General features: G+C 42.6%; 3 non-coding genes across 3 annotated transcripts; all 3 read right to left on the bottom strand.

Moving 5' to 3' along the window:
- Nucleotides 1-2,551: 2,551 nt before the first annotated feature.
- LOC135032697 (U1 spliceosomal RNA) lies at nucleotides 2,552-2,714 on the bottom strand. The gene has a single exon (XR_010228181.1). It is a non-coding gene; the product is annotated as a U1 spliceosomal RNA (small nuclear RNA).
- Nucleotides 2,715-2,866: 152 nt separating this feature from the next.
- Nucleotides 2,867-3,030, bottom strand: LOC135032669 (U1 spliceosomal RNA). Its single transcript, XR_010228159.1, has one exon. It is a non-coding gene; the product is annotated as a U1 spliceosomal RNA (small nuclear RNA).
- A 675-nt stretch (nucleotides 3,031-3,705) lies between these two features.
- Nucleotides 3,706-3,861, bottom strand: LOC135032710 (U1 spliceosomal RNA). Its single transcript, XR_010228190.1, has one exon. It is a non-coding gene; the product is annotated as a U1 spliceosomal RNA (small nuclear RNA).
- Between the last annotated feature and the right edge of the window lie 13,422 nt (nucleotides 3,862-17,283).

Raw genomic sequence — 17,283 nt, 5'->3', positions numbered from 1 at the left:
GACATTTTCCCTTGTTCAGGTTTTCCGAGTCAGGCGGGAACAACCGAGCCTGCCTTGGACCAGTGTAAACCACGTGGAGTTCGTGGGGAATTCGGTTCTCGGAGAACCGAACCCGCTCCTCTCTACCTTATACCCATAATTTTTTTTTTTTTCAATCTAAGCCCCTGCAGTTTTCTGTAAGCATCTGCTTCGCTATGATGATCAACAAGTCACAAGGGCAAACACTCAGGGCTTGAGGCGTAGATCTTAGGACCAGCTGCTACAAGCATGGCAGAGGTGTCACTATCACTGGTGACACCCAGAGAGGTGGCGAAGGAGATTGTAATGCAGTGCGCGCAGATAAGCAGCGCAATGGTAAAAAGGAGGCATGGTTTCATAGGTAGGGGCGTGGCCTGGTGGCCTGAATCTACATTTTGTTGCTCCGGGTGTCCCGGGGGTTGGGGGCTGCACCCGGGGACTAGTGTGTGAGCGGTGCTGGCTCCTGCACAGTGACAGGACATGGCCACCCAGCATGACGCCTCCCTTCTTGACCATGCTGTAATTGCAGTCGCACTGCAGTTCAGCGTGATCATAAAAAATGGTGTAGCCTTCTGCGGGTGCAGACTGTATGTGCGCGCAGGAAGCCGCCACCATTTTTGTGATCACAGCGGCTGAATGTGATGTCATACAGCCGCTGTGACCACGCCCCCTGTGTCTCCTCCGTTGCAGACCCCATTTTGAAGCCTTGCCCCCGCACCGCTCTATCCCTGACTTGGAAATGGAGTTTTGCTGACACCCCTCTCCCCCCCTGCCTGATTGACAGGCAGAGGCGATCGCATTCTCTGCGGGGTGCCGCAGAAAATGCAGGCACTTGCGTATGCTCTTAGCAATTTTTGCATTTGGATCTCTTATTGTGATTGCAATCCAACCTGAATCAGGCCCTATTACCTATCGCAATGCGCTGCGGGCAGTACAAAATTGGTTTAATATGGGAGAAAAACCCCCAGACCTGTGCTCCTTAACTGTACCTGGTGGCTTGTGGAGCGGCTGCCCAGTAATCAGTGTCCACGCCAGTGCACACACGGTCCACCCCCTACGGCCACGCTCCCCTTCATCAGCGGCCTCGTGATCCGGAAGGGCGGTGTGTGTGTGACTGACCTTAGGAAGAAACCGGAGCCTCCGCTGCAGTGACCCAGCAACCAGGGCACGGGAGTATACAGCGCCGCTGGGAGTGATGAAGCTGCAGTAAAGATGTCTATTAGACCTAGCCTGCTGCAGCCCTTGTAGATTCTCATAAAAAAAGTTCTTATTTTCTTGTCAAAATTAATAGCTAAGAATAGGCTGCCTGAGGCAGGCCCCTGTTAAGTGGCCTGCTACTGAAGGCACCAACTACAAACTGAGCTCCCTGTTCATGGAAGCGGGGTTATAGAGGAGAATGCGCTGAGCATCTTGGGAACAGTCAAAAGCTTTGAGCCGGTTGGTGCCTCAGATCAAGATCCTACTCTACACCCCAATGTGAATCCTTGTGGAGTCCAGTGTACCCCACAGAAGAAATTAATGTGTCACACCCATTGGCAGCAACCTTAGAATAGCTGCTGATGGGCACAATTGAGAAAGGAAGGGGGGGGGACATTTGAATCCAGCACATAGATGCAATTCAAATATGTAATTTGAACCTTCCTATTTTAAAATATAATGGATGAACCTCACCCTGTGAGAACAATCTTCATGATATAGAGATCTCATATGCAAAATAAGTATGAGTTGGGATAGGGCTGGGGAGGGTGGCTGCTCGGGCAAGCCCCTCCCCCGTCAAGTTAAGGAGATTCAACTGAGGAAGCACAAGGGAACTCTCGTCTGGGGACAACAACTGCAGGGAGAACACATATTTTCAGATGAACATGGGAGGGCAGAAGGCTGCCTAATACTGAAGCATCCCCAAACAACAAACCAAATGCAACAACTAGTAAAAGCATTCCAGGGTGAAGGTCTGCAGAAGACGGATTTGCAGGGAGACCACATCTTTTCAGATGAACATGGGAGGGCGGAAGGCTGCCTAATACTGAAGCACCATCAAATATCAAACCATATGCAATAACTAGTACAAGCATTCCTGGGGGAAGGTCTGCAGGAGACGAATTTGCATACGGTGATGTCATCCAAGCAGTGGGCCAAAGTTGGCTGGAACCCTCATCTGCATATGAAAAGAGAAAAGGGTTATGCAGGGCATGGCGGCCTTTTGCGGCGCTTGGATGACCCCTAGTTCGCATTAAACACCTCCACCCTCCTTCGGTGTGGGGCTCATGTTGGCTATGCCCCAGCCCCTGAAGCATTCAAGCTGATTTCTTGCAGCAGCTGGGCACTGTAACAGCTCCAGAGCTGCTCTGTAAGGTAAATAAAAGGGTGTGGGCCCTGCAGCACTACCTGTAGTTCGCATTGTGCGTTGGAAGGCACAAAGTAAGCAGACGGGAGAAGTCAGGATAGTGCGCAAGGGCATAGAAGGGAGCGGCTCAAGAAAAGAGAAGTGGAAACAGACAGCAAACTAGGCTGGAGAGAGACCTGAGACAAAGAGATCTGAATTATACGAGAGCCGACCAGGGGAAACACAAATTATGCAGTCAAGTTTCCCACATTTGGGGAAATCGCAGGGGCAGCACATCCAGAGTGCAATGGGTGAGCCTTGCCCTGGGAGAAGCACCTTCAAGATCATAGTATCTCACCTGGCAGGTAAGTAGGAGTTGGGCTAGAGCTGGGGAGGGTCGCTGCTCGGGCACCCCCCTGTCAAGTGAAGGAGATCCAACTGAGGCAGCACAATGGAACTCTCGAAAGAAGAACAAGGCTAGAGGAAGATCTGAGACAAAGAAATCTGACTTTTACCAGAGCTGACCAGCGGAAAACACATACACAGTCCCCCACTACAACAAATAATGCAGGCGAGTTTCCCACATTTGGGGAAATCACAGGGGTCAGCATACCCAGAATGCAATGAATGAACCTAACCCTGGGTGAACAATTTTCATGACCATGGTGTCTCCTATGCAAAATAAGTATGATTTGGGATAGGGCTGGGGAGGGCCGCTGCTCAGGCACATCTCTGTCAAGTAAAGGAGATTCAACTGAGGCAGCACAAGGGAACTCTCATCTGGGGACAACAACTGCAGGGAGAACACATATTTTCAGATGAACATGGGAGGGCAGAAGGCTGCCTAATACTGAAGCACCCCCAAACAACAAACCAAATGCAACAACTAGTGCAAGCATTCCTGGGGGAAGGCCTGCAGCAGATGGATTTGCATATGGTGATGTTATCCAAGCAGTGGGTCAAAGTTGGCTTCAACCCTCATCTGCATATTAAAAGAGAAAAGGGGCGTGCAGGGCATGGCAGCCTTTTGCGGTGCTTGGATGACCCCTAGATCGCATTAAACACCCCCACCCTCCTTTGGTGTGGGGCTCATGTTGGCCATGCCCCATCCCATGAAGCATTCAAGCTGATTTCTTGCAGCAGCTGGGCACTGTAACAGCTCCAGAGCTGCTCTGTAAGGCAAGTAAAAGGGTGTGGGCCCTGCAGCACTACCTGTAGTTTGCATTGTGCATTGGAAGGCACAAAGTAAGCAGACGGGAGGAGAAGTCAGGATAGTGCACAAGGGTATAGAAGGGAGGGGCTCAAGAAAAAAAGAAGTGGAAACAGACAGCAAACTAGGCTGGAGAGAGACCTGAGACAAAGAGATCTGAATTATACGAGAGCTGACCAGAGGAAACACAAATTATGCAGTCAAGTGTCCCACATTTGGGGAAATCGTAGGAGCAGCACACCCAGAGTGCAATGGGTGAGCCTTGCCCTGGGAGAAGCACCGTCCTGATTATAGTATCTCACCTGGGTGTGCTGCCCCTGCGATTTCCCCAAATGTGGGAAACTTGACTGCATAATTTGTGTTTCCCCTGGTCGGCTCTCATATAATTCAGATCTCTTTGTCTCAGGTCTCTCTCCAGCCTAGTTTGCTGTCTGTTTCCACTTCTTTTTTCTTGAGCCCCTCCCTTCTATACCCTTGTGAACTATCCTGACTTCTCCTCCTGTCTGCTTACTTTGTGCCTTCCAATGCACAATGCAAACTACAGGTAGTGCTGCAGGGCCCACACCCTTTTACTTGCCTTACAGAGCAGCTCTGGAGCTGTTACAGTGCCAAGCTGCTGCAAGAAATCAGCTTGAATGCTTCAGGGGCTGGGGCATGGCCAACATGAGCCCCACACCAAAGGAGGGTGGGGGTGTTTAATGCGAACTAAGGGTCATCCAAGCGCCGCAAAAGGCCATGGCGGCGCCCTGCATACCCCTTTTCTCTTTTCATATGCAGATGAGGGTTCCAGCCAACTTTGGCCCACTGCTTGGATGACATCACTGTATGCAAATCCGTCTTCTGCAGACCTTCCCCCAGGAATGCTTGTACTAGTTGTTGCATTTGGTTTGTTGTTTGGGGTGCTTCAGTATTAGGCAGCCTTCTGCCCTCCCATGTTCATCTGAAAATATGTGTTCTCACTGCAGTTGTTGTCCCCAGATGGGAGTTCCCTTGTGCTGCCTCAGTTGAATCTCCTTTACTCTAAAACTTTTAAAACTTAGCAAAAGTGTTTACTAAATAGCTGCTCGGCAAAGTTGCAATGCCGAGACTCCCCGACCAGCTGCCCAGGATGAACCCACCTTTCTAGTAGAATGGGTCTTCACCTAATTCAGTAACGGCAATCCTGCCGTGGAATGAGCATGCTGAATCTTACCACAGATCCAGCGCATAATGGTCTACATGGAAGCAGGACACCCAATCCTGTTGGGAGCATACAGGACAAACAGAGCCTCTGTTTTCCTAATCTGAACCGTTCTGGTGACATAAATTTTCAAAGTTCTGACCACAGCCAGAGACTTTGACTCAACGAAGGTGTCAGTGGCCAAAGGCGCCATGTGGAAAGATGAACCACCTTCGGCAGAAATTGTTGACGTGTCCTCAATTCTGCTCTATCTTCATGAAAGATCAAATAAAGGCTCTTGTGATACTGCATGGTTTGTACTGTTTTCCATGTGCTCCCAGATCTTTCAAAAAAGAAGCATGGTCAAGAAAGTTCTGTTTGAAAAGAAACAACATTTACTGTCATTGTTATAGAATTTGGGAGAAAAAACAAGAAGAAATCTGCACTGTTGACGCACTGGACAGAATGAATGAAACATAAAATATAACCTTTATTAAGTATGTATTAGAATTGGATAAATATTAATATTATTATCCCAAACTGCAGTGAAACATAAAGGTTAAAATCACAGAACTAACATACATGTGCATAAGAAGAATAAAGAGATGTGAAAAAAAGGTTTAAAAAGCGTGTCCGTGTGTGATTATTTTTGAAGGCACAACCCTGGCGGGGTTGTTTATATAGATATATATGTTGCTAATAATCACTTTCTAGCATAATGTTATTAAATAGCTGTTAGTATCTATGTCGTCAGGTACCACTGGGTCGTATCCTATATACTCCTGTGGGAAACTTGACTGCATAATTTGTGTTTCCCCTGGTCGGCTCTCGTATAATTCAGATCTCTTTGTCTCAGGTCTCTCTCCAGCCTAGTTTGCTGTTTGTTTCCACTTCTCTTTTCTTGAGCCGCTGCCTTCTATGCCCTTGTGCACTCTCCTGACTTCTCCTGTCTGCTTACTTTGTGCCTTCCAACGCACAATGCAAACTACAGTTAGTGCTGCACGGCCCACACCCTTTTACTTGCCTTACAGAGCAGCTCTGGAGCTGTTACAGTGCCCAGCTGCAGCAAGAAATCAGCTTGAATGCTTCAGGTGCTGGGGCATAGCCAACAAGAGCCCCACACCGACGGAGGGTGGAGGTGTTTAATGCAAACTAGGGGTCAGCCAAGCGCCGCAAAAGGCCGCCATGCCCTGCATGCCCCTTTTCTCTTTTCATAATCAAATCCATCAAATCCATCTGTGGCAGGCCTTCCCCCAGGAATGCTTGCACTAGTTGTTGCATTTGGTTTGTTGTTTGGGGGTGCTTCAGTATTAGGCAGCCTTCTGCCCTCCCATGTTCATCTGAAAATATATGTTCTCCCTGCAGTTGTTGTCCCAAGATGAGAGTTCCCTTGTGCTGCCTCAGTTGAATCTCCTTAACTTGACAGAGATGTGCCTGAGCAGTGGCCCTCCCCAGCTCTATCCCAAATCATACTTATTTTGCATAGGAGATACCATGGTCATGAAGATTATTCTCCCAGGGTGAGGTTCATTCACTGCATTCTGGGTATGCTGACCCCTGTGATTTCCCCAAATGTAACCCCTAGAGTAACCCTGGGAGAAAAATCTTCATGACCATGGTATCTCCTATGCAAAATAAGTATGATTTGGAATAGGGCTGGGGAGGGCCGCTGCTCATGCACATCTCTGTCAAGTAAAGGAGATTCAACTGAGGCAGCACAAGGGAACTCTCATCTTGGGACAACAACTGCAGGGAGAACATATATTTTCAGATGAACATGGGAGGGCAGAAGGCTGCCTAATACTGAAGCACCCCCAAACAACAAACCAAATGCAACAACTAGTGCAAGCATTCCTGGGGGAAGGCCTGCCACAGATGGATTTGCATATGGTGATGTCATCCAAGCAGTGGGTCAAAGTTGGCTTCAACCCTCGTCTGCATATGAAAATAAAAAAGGGGTGTGCAGGGCATGGCAGCCTTTTGCGGCGCTTGGATGACCCCTAGTTCGCATTAAACACCTCCACCCTCCTTCGGTGTGGGGCTCATGTTGGCTATGCCCCAGCCCCTGAAGCATTCAAGCTGATTTCTTGCAGCAGCTGGGCACTGTAACAGCTCCAGAGCTGCTCTGTAAAGCAAGTAAAAGGGTGTGGGCCCTGCAGCACTACCTGTAGTGTGCATTGTGCGTTGGAAGGCACAAAGTAAGCAGACGGGGAAGTCAGGATAGTGCACAAGGGCATAGAAGGGAGCGGCTCAAGAAAAGAGAAGTGGAAACAGACAGCAAACTAGGCTGGAGAGAGACCTGAGACAAAGAGATCTGAATTATACGAGAGCCGACCAGAGGAAACACAAATTATGTAATCAAGTGTCCCACATTTGGGGAAATCGTAGGAGCAGCACACCCAGAGTGCTTTTAAAGCCTCCTGTTAGTGCTTCATCTACACGTTATAGCCCTGAATTTTCCAATGCCTATCTCTTTGCAAAAGAGAGATATCGGCAAGGAAAAACTGTATTGTACCTTTGCATTTTTCTCCCAAACGAAAGACACTAGAATGAAAATTTTAAAGCCTCCTGTTAGTGCTTCATCTACACGTTATAGCCCTGAATTTTCCAATGCCTATCTCTTTGCAAAAGAGAGATATTGGCAAGGAAAAGCTGTATTGTACCTTTGCATTTTTCTCCCAAACGAAGGACACTAGAATGAAATTTTTTAAGCCTCCTGTTAGTGCTTCATCTACACGTTATAGCCCTGAATTTTCCAATGCCTATCTCTTTGCAAAAGAGAGATATCGGCAAGGAAAAGCTGTATTGTACCTTTGCATTTTTCTCCCAAACGAAAGACACTAGAATGAAAGTTTTAAAGCCTCCTGTTAGTGCTTCATCTACACGTTATAGCCCTGCATTTTCCAATGCCTATCTCTTTGCAAAAGAGAGATATCGGCAAGGAAAAGCAGCATTGTACCTTTGCATTTTTCTCCCAAACGAAAGACACTAGAATGAAAATTGTAAAGCCTCCTGTTAGTGCTTCATCTACACGTTATAGCCCTGCATTTTCCAATGCCTAGCTCTTTGCAAAATAGAGATATTGGCAAGGAAAAGCTGTATTGTACCTTTGCATTTTTCTCCCAAACGAAAGACACTAGAATGAAAATTTTAAAGCCTCCTGTTAGTGCTTCATCTACACGTTATAGCCCTGAATTTTCCAATGCTTATCTCTTTGCAAAAGAGAGATATCGGCAAGGAAAAGCAGCATTGTACTTTTGCATTTTTCTCCCAAACGAAAGACACTAGAATGAAAATTTTAAAGCCTCCTGTTAGTGCTTCATCTACACGTTATAGCCCTGAATTTTCCAATGCCTAGCTCTTTGCAAAAGAGAGATATTGGCAAGGAAAAGCTGTATTGTACCTTTGCATTTTTCTCCCAAACGAAGGACACTAGATTGAAAATTTTAAAGCCTCCTATTAGTGCTTCATCTACACGTTATAGCCCTGAATTTTCCAATGCCTAGCTCTTTGCAAAAGAGAGATATCGGCAAGGAAAAGCGGTATTGTACCTTTGCATTTTTCTCCCAAACGAAATACACTAGAATAAAAATTTTAAAGCCTCCTGTTAGTGCTTCATCTACACGTTATAGCCCTGAATTTTCCAATGCCTATCTCTTTGCAAAAGAGAGATATCGGCAAGGAAAAGCTGTATTGTACCTTTGCATTTTTCTCCCAAACGAAGGACACTAGAATGAAAATTTTAAAGCCTCCTATTAGTGCTTCATCTACACGTTATAGGCCTGAATTTTCCAATGCCTATCTCTTTGCAAAAGAGAGATATCGGCAAGGAAAAGCTGTATTGTACCTTTGCAGTTTTCTCCCAAACGAAGGACACTAGAATGAAAATTTTAAAGCCTCCTGTTAGTGCTTCATCTACACGTTATAGCCCTGAATTTTCCAATGCCTATCTCTTTGCAAAAGAGAGATATCGGCAAGGAAAAGCTGTATTGTACCTTTGCATTTTTCTCCCAAACGAAAGACACTAGAATGAAAATTTTAAAGCCTCCTGTTAGTGCTTCATCTACACGTTATAGCCCTGAATTTTCCAATGCCTATCTCTTTACAAAAGAGAGATATCGGCAAGGAAAAGCTGTATTGTACCTTTGCATTTTTCTCCCAAACGAAGGACACTAGAATAAAAATTTTAAAGCCTCCTATTAGTGCTTCATCTACACGTTATAGCCCTGAATTTTCCAATGCCTATCTCTTTGCAAAAGAGAGATATCGGCAAGGAGAAGCTGTATTGTACCTTTGCATTTTTCTCCCAAACGAAGGACACTAGAATGAAAATTTGAAAGCCTCCTGTTAGTGCTTCATCTACACGTTATAGCCCTGAATTTTCCAATGCCTATCTCTTTGCAAAAGAGAGATATCGGCAAGGAAAAGCTGTATTGTACCTTTGCATTTTTCTCCCAAACGAAAGACACTAGAATGAAAATTTGAAAGCCTCCTGTTAGTGCTTCATCTACACGTTATAGCCCTGAATTTTCCAATGCCTATCTCTTTGCAAAAGAGAGATATCGGCAAGGAAAAGCGGTATTGTACCTTTGCATTTTTCTCCCAAACGAAAGACACTAGAATGAAAATTTTAAAGCCTCCTGTTAGTGCTTCATCTACACGTTATAGCCCTGAATTTTCCAATGCCTATCTCTTTGCAAAAGAGAGATATCGGCAAGGAAAAGCTGTATTGTACCTTTGCATTTTTCTCCCAAACGAAGGACACTAGAATGAAAATTTTAAAGCCTACTATTAGTGCTTCATCTACACGTTATAGCCCTGAATTTTCCAATGCCTATCTCTTTGCAAAAGAGAGATATCGGCAAGGAAAAGCTGTATTGTACCTTTGCATTTTTCTCCCAAACGAAAGACACTAGAATGAAAATTTTAAAGCCTCCTGTTAGTGCTTCATCTACACGTTATAGCCCTGAATTTTCCAATGCCTATCTCTGTGCAAAAGAGAGATATCGGCAAGGAAATGCTGTATTGTACCTTTGCATTTTTCTCCCAAACGAAAGACACTAGAATGAAAATTGTAAAGCCTCCTGTTAGTGCTTCATCTACACGTTATAGCCCTGCATTTTCCAATGCCTAGCTCTTTGCAAAAGAGAGATATTGGCAAGGAAAAGCTGTATTGTACCTTTGCATTTTTCTCCCAAACGAAAGACACTAGAATGAAAATTTTAAAGCCTCCTGTTAGTGCTTCATCTACACGTTATAGCCCTGAATTTTCCAATGCTTATCTCTTTGCAAAAGAGAGATATCGGCAAGGAAAAGCAGCATTGTACTTTTGCATTTTTCTCCCAAACGAAAGACACTAGAATGAAAATTTTAAAGCCTCCTGTTAGTGCTTCATCTACACGTTATAGCCCTGAATTTTCCAATGCCTAGCTCTTTGCAAAAGAGAGATATTGGCAAGGAAAAGCTGTATTGTACCTTTGCATTTTTCTCCCAAACGAAGGACACTAGATTGAAAATTTTAAAGCCTCCTATTAGTGCTTCATCTACACGTTATAGCCCTGAATTTTCCAATGCCTAGCTCTTTGCAAAAGAGAGATATCGGCAAGGAAAAGCGGTATTGTACCTTTGCATTTTTCTCCCAAACGAAATACACTAGAATAAAAATTTTAAAGCCTCCTGTTAGTGCTTCATCTACACGTTATAGCCCTGAATTTTCCAATGCCTATCTCTTTGCAAAAGAGAGATATCGGCAAGGAAAAGCTGTATTGTACCTTTGCATTTTTCTCCCAAACGAAGGACACTAGAATGAAAATTTTAAAGCCTCCTATTAGTGCTTCATCTACACGTTATAGGCCTGAATTTTCCAATGCCTATCTCTTTGCAAAAGAGAGATATCGGCAAGGAAAAGCTGTATTGTACCTTTGCAGTTTTCTCCCAAACGAAGGACACTAGAATGAAAATTTTAAAGCCTCCTGTTAGTGCTTCATCTACACGTTATAGCCCTGAATTTTCCAATGCCTATCTCTTTGCAAAAGAGAGATATCGGCAAGGAAAAGCTGTATTGTACCTTTGCATTTTTCTCCCAAACGAAAGACACTAGAATGAAAATTTTAAAGCCTCCTGTTAGTGCTTCATCTACACGTTATAGCCCTGAATTTTCCAATGCCTATCTCTTTACAAAAGAGAGATATCGGCAAGGAAAAGCTGTATTGTACCTTTGCATTTTTCTCCCAAACGAAGGACACTAGAATAAAAATTTTAAAGCCTCCTATTAGTGCTTCATCTACACGTTATAGCCCTGAATTTTCCAATGCCTATCTCTTTGCAAAAGAGAGATATCGGCAAGGAGAAGCTGTATTGTACCTTTGCATTTTTCTCCCAAACGAAGGACACTAGAATGAAAATTTGAAAGCCTCCTGTTAGTGCTTCATCTACACGTTATAGCCCTGAATTTTCCAATGCCTATCTCTTTGCAAAAGAGAGATATCGGCAAGGAAAAGCTGTATTGTACCTTTGCATTTTTCTCCCAAACGAAAGACACTAGAATGAAAATTTGAAAGCCTCCTGTTAGTGCTTCATCTACACGTTATAGCCCTGAATTTTCCAATGCCTATCTCTTTGCAAAAGAGAGATATCGGCAAGGAAAAGCGGTATTGTACCTTTGCATTTTTCTCCCAAACGAAAGACACTAGAATGAAAATTTTAAAGCCTCCTGTTAGTGCTTCATCTACACGTTATAGCCCTGAATTTTCCAATGCCTATCTCTTTGCAAAAGAGAGATATCGGCAAGGAAAAGCTGTATTGTACCTTTGCATTTTTCTCCCAAACGAAGGACACTAGAATGAAAATTTTAAAGCCTCCTGTTAGTGCTTCATCTACACGTTATAGCCCTGCATTTTCCAATGCCTATCTCTTTGCAAAAGAGAGATATCGGCAAGGAAAAGCTGCATTGTACCTTTGCATTTTTCTCACAAACAAAAGACACTAGAATGAAAATTGTAAAGCCTCCTGTTAGTGCTTCATCTACACGTTATAGCCCTGCATTTTCCAATGCCTAGCTCTTTGCAAAAGAGAGATATTGGCAAGGAAAAGCTGTATTGTACCTTTGCATTTTTCTCCCAAACGAAGGACACTAGATTGAAAATTTTAAAGCCTCCTATTAGTGCTTCATCTACACGTTATAGCCCTGAATTTTCCAATGCCTATCTCTTTGCAAAAGAGAGATATCGGCAAGGAAAAGCTGCATTGTACTTTTGCATTTTTCTCCCAAACGAAAGACACTAGAATGAAAATTTTAAAGCCTCCTGTTAGTGCTTCATCTACACGTTATAGCCCTGCATTTTCCAATGCCTAGCTCTTTGCAAAAGAGAGATATTGGCAAGGAAAAGCTGTATTGTACCTTTGCATTTTTCTCCCAAACGAAGGACACTAGATTGAAAATTTTAAAGCCTCCTATTAGTGCTTCATCTACACGTTATAGCCCTGAATTTTCCAATGCCTATCTCTTTGCAAAAGAGAGATATCGGCAAGGAAAAGCTGCATTGTACTTTTGCATTTTTCTCCCAAACGAAAGACACTAGAATGAAAATTTTAAAGCCTCCTTTTAGTGCTTCATCTACACGTAATAGCCCTGAATTTTCCAATGCCTATCTCTTTGCAAAAGAGAGATATCGGCAAGGAAATGCTGTATTGTACCTTTGCATTTTTCTCCCAAACGAAGGACACTAGAATGAAAATTTTAAAGCCTCCTGTTAGTGCTTCATCTACACGTTATAGCCCTGAATTTTCCAATGCCTATCTCTTTGCAAAAGAGAGATATCGGCAAGGAAATGCTGTATTGTACCTTTGCATTTTTCTCCCAAACGAAAGACACTAGATTGAAAATTTTAAAGCCTCCTATTAGTGCTTCATCTACACGTTATAGCCCTGAATTTTCCAATGCCTATCTCTTTGCAAAAGAGAGATATCGGCAAGGAAAAGCTGTATTGTACCTTTGCATTTTTCTCCCAAACGAAAGACACTAGAATGAAAATTTTAAAGCCTCCTGTTAGTGCTTCATCTACACGTTATAGCCCTGCATTTTCCAATGCCTATCTCTTTGCAAAAGAGAGATATCGGCAAGGAAAAGCAGCATTGTACCTTTGCATTTTTCTCCCAAACGAAAGACACTAGAATGAAAATTGTAAAGCTTCCTGTTAGTGCTTCATCTACACGTTATAGCCCTGAATTTTCCAATGCCTAGCTCTTTGCAAAAGAGAGATATCGGCAAGGAAAAGCTGTATTGTACCTTTGCATTTTTCTCCCAAACGAAAGACACTAGAATGAAAATTTTAAAGCCTCCTGTTAGTGCTTCATCTACACGTTATAGCCCTGAATTTTCCAATGCTTATCTCTTTGCAAAAGAGAGATATCGGCAAGGAAAAGCGGCATTGTACTTTTGCATTTTTCTCCCAAACGAAAGACACTAGAATGAAAATTGTAAAGCCTCCTGTTAGTGCTTCATCTACACGTTATAGCCCTGAATTTTCCAATGCCTAGCTCTTTGCAAAAGAGAGATATTGGCAATGAAAAGCTGTATTGTACCTTTGCATTTTTCTCCTAAACGAAGGACACTAGATTGAAAATTTTAAAGCCTCCTATTAGTGCTTCATCTACACGTTATAGCCCTGAATTTTCCAATGCCTAGCTCTTTGCAAAAGAGAGATATCGGCAAGGAAAAGCGGTATTGTACCTTTGCATTTTTCTCCCAAACGAAAGACACTAGAATGAAAATTTTAAAGCCTCCTGTTAGTGCTTCATCTACACGTTATAGCCCTGAATTTTCCAATGCCTATCTCTTTGCAAAAGAGAGATATCGGCAAGGAAAAGCTGTATTGTACCTTTGCATTTTTCTCCCAAACGAAGGACACTAGAATGAAAATTTTAAAGCCTCCTATTAGTGCTTCATCTACACGTTATAGCCCTTAATTTTCCAATGCCTATCTCTTTGCAAAAGAGAGATATCGGCAAGGAAAAGCTGTATTGTACCTTTGCAGTTTTCTCCCAAACGAAGGACACTAGAATGAAAATTTTAAAGCCTCCTGTTAGTGCTTCATCTACACGTTATAGCCCTGAATTTTCCAATGCCTATCTCTTTGCAAAAGAGAGATATCGGCAAGGAAAAGCTGTATTGTACCTTTGCATTTTTCTCCCAAACGAAAGACACTAGAATGAAAATTTTAAAGCCTCCTGTTAGTGCTTCATCTACACGTTATAGCCCTGAATTTTCCAATGCCTATCTCTTTGCAAAAGAGAGATATCGGCATGGAAAAGCTGTATTGTACCTTTGCATTTTTCTCCCAAACGAAGGACACTAGAATGAAAATTTAAAAGCCTCCTGTTAGTGCTTCATCTACACGGTATAGCCCTGAATTTTCCAATGCCTAGCTCTTTGCAAAAGAGAGATATTGGCAAGGAAAAGCTGTATTGTACCTTTGCTTTTTTCTCCCAAACGAAGGACACTAGAATGAAAATTGTAAAGCCTCCTGTTAGTGCTTCATCTACACGTTATAGCCCTGAATTTTCCAATGCCTATCTCTTTGCAAAAGAGAGATATCGGCAAGGAAAAGCTGTATTGTACCTTTGCATTTTTCTCCCAAACGAAGGACACTAGAATGAAAATTTTAAAGCCTCCTGTTAGTGCTTCATCTACACGTTATAGCCCTGCATTTTCCAATGCCTATCTCTTTGCAAAAGAGAGATATCGGCAAGGAAAAGCTGCATTGTACTTTTGCATTTTTCTCCCAAACGAAGGACACTAGAATGAAAATTTTAAAGCCTCCTTTTAGTGCTTCATCTACACGTAATAGCCCTGAATTTTCCAATGCCTATCTCTTTGCAAAAGAGAGATATCGGCAAGGAAATGCTGTATTGTACCTTTGCATTTTTCTCCCAAACGAAAGACACTAGAATGAAAATTTTAAAGCCTACTGTTAGTGCTTCATCTACACGTTATAGCCCTGCATTTTCCAATGCCTATCTCTTTGCAAAAGAGAGATATCGGCAAGGAAAAGCTGCATTGTACTTTTGCATTTTTCATCCAAACGAAAGACACTAGAATGAAAATTTTAAAGCCTCCTGTTAGTGCTTCATCTACACGTTATAGCCCTGCATTTTCCAATGCCTATCTCTTTGCAAAAGAGAGATATCGGCAAGGAAATGCTGTATTGTACCTTTGCATTTTTCTCCCAAACGAAAGACACTAGAATGAAAATTTTAAAGCCTACTGTTAGAGCTTCATCTACACGTTATAGCCCTGCATTTTCCAATGCCTATCTCTTTGCAAAAGAGAGATATCGGCAAGGAAAAGCTGCATTGTACTTTTGCATTTTTCTCCCAAACGAAAGACACTAGAATGAAAATTTTAAAGCCTCCTGTTAGTGCTTCATCTACACGTTATAGCCCTGAATTTTCCAATGCCTAGCTCTTTGCAAAAGAGAGATATTGGCAAGGAAAAGCTGTATTGTACCTTTGCATTTTTCTCCCAAACGAAAGACACTAGAATGAAAATTTTAAAGCCTCCTGTTAGTGCTTCATCTACACGTTATAGCCCTGAATTTTCCAATGCCTATCTCTTTGTAAAAGAGAGATATCGGCAAGGAAAAACTGTATTGTACCTTTGCATTTTTCTCCCAAACGAAAGACACTAGAATGAAAATTTTAAAGCCTCCTGTTAGTGCTTCATCTACACGTTATAGCCCTGAATTTTCCAATGCCTAGCTCTTTGCAAAAGAGAGATATTGGCAAGGAAAAGCTGTATTGTACCTTTGCATTTTTCTCCCAAACTAAAGACACTAGAATGAAAATTTTAAAGCCTACTGTTAGTGCTTCATCTACACGTTATAGCCCTGAATTTTCCAATGCCTAGCTCTTTGCAAAAGAGAGATATCGGCAAGGAAAAGCTGTATTGTACCTTTGCATTTTTCTCCCAAACGAAAGACACTAGAATGAAAATTTTAAAGCCTCCTGTTAGTGCTTCATCTACACGTTATAGCCCTGAATTTTCCAATGCCTATCTCTTTGCAAAAGAGAGATATCGGCAAGGAAAAGCTTTATTGTACCTTTGCATTTTTCTCCCAAACGAAGGACACTAGAATGAAAATTTTAAAGCCTCCTATTAGTGCTTCATCTACACGTTATAGCACTGAATTTTCCAATGCCTATCTCTTTGCAAAAGAGAGATATCGGCAAGGAAAAGCTGTATTGTACCTTTGCATTTTTCTCCCAAACGAAGGACACTAGAATGAAAATTTTAAAGCCTCCTGTTAGTGCTTCATCTACGTGTTATAGCCCAGAATTTTCCAATGCCTATCTCTTTGCAAAAGAGAGATATCGGCACGGAAAAGCTGTATTGTACCTTTGCATTTTTCTCCCAAACGAAAGACACTAGAATGAAAATTTTAAAGCCTCCTGTTAGTGCTTCATCTACACGTTATAGCCCTGAATTTTCCAATGCCTATCTCTTTGCAAAAGAGAGATATCGGCAAGGAAAAGCTGTATTGTACCTTTGCATTTTTCTACCAAACGAAGGACACTAGAATGAAAATTTTAAAGCCTCCTGTTAGTGCGTCATCTACACGGTATAGCCCTGAATTTTCCAATGCCTAGCTCTTTGCAAAAGAGAGATATTGGCAAGGAAAAGCTGTATTGTACCTTTGCATTTTTCTCCCAAACGAAGGACACTAGAATGAAAATTTTAAAGCCTCCTGTTAGTGCTTCATATACACGTTATAGCCCTGAATTTTCCAATGCCTATCTCTTTGCAAAAGAGAGATATCGGCAAGGAAAAACTGTATTGTACCTTTGCATTTTTCTCCCAAACGAAAGACACTAGAATGAAAATTTTAAAGCCTCCTGTTAGTGCTTCATCTACACGTTATAGCCCTGAATTTTCCAATGCTTATCTCTTTGCAAAAGAGAGATATCGGCAAGGAAAAGCAGCATTGTACTTTTGCATTTTTCTCCCAAACGAAAGACACTAGAATGAAAATTTTAAAGCCTCCTGTTAGTGCTTCATCTACACGTTATAGCCCTGAATTTTCCATTGCCTAGCTCTTTGCAAAAGAGAGATATTGGCAAGGAAAAGCTGTATTGTACCTTTGCATTTTTCTCCCAAACGAAGGACACTAGATTGAAAATTTTAAAGCCTCCTATTAGTGCTTCATCTACACGTTATAGCCCTGAATTTTCCAATGCCTAGCTCTTTGCAAAAGAGAGATATCGGCAAGGAAAAGCGGTATTGTACCTTTGCATTTTTTCCCAAACGAAATACACTAGAATGAAAATTGTAAAGCCTCCTGTTAGTGCTTCATCTACACGTTATAGCCCTGCATTTTCCAATGCCTAGCTCTTTGCAAAAGAGAGATATTGGCAAGGAAAAGCTGTATTGTACCTTTGCATTTTTCTCCCAAACGAAGGACACTAGATTGAAAATTTTAAAGCCTCCTATTAGTGCTTCATCTACACGTTATAGCCCTGAATTTTCCAATGCCTATCTCTTTGCAAAAGAGAGATATCGGCAAGGAAAAGCTGCAT

Source organism: Pseudophryne corroboree, unplaced genomic scaffold, assembly GCF_028390025.1.
Source record: "Pseudophryne corroboree isolate aPseCor3 unplaced genomic scaffold, aPseCor3.hap2 scaffold_551, whole genome shotgun sequence".
NCBI lineage: Eukaryota > Metazoa > Chordata > Amphibia > Anura > Myobatrachidae > Pseudophryne > Pseudophryne corroboree.
This window is presented reverse-complemented; position numbering and strand designations above follow the sequence as displayed.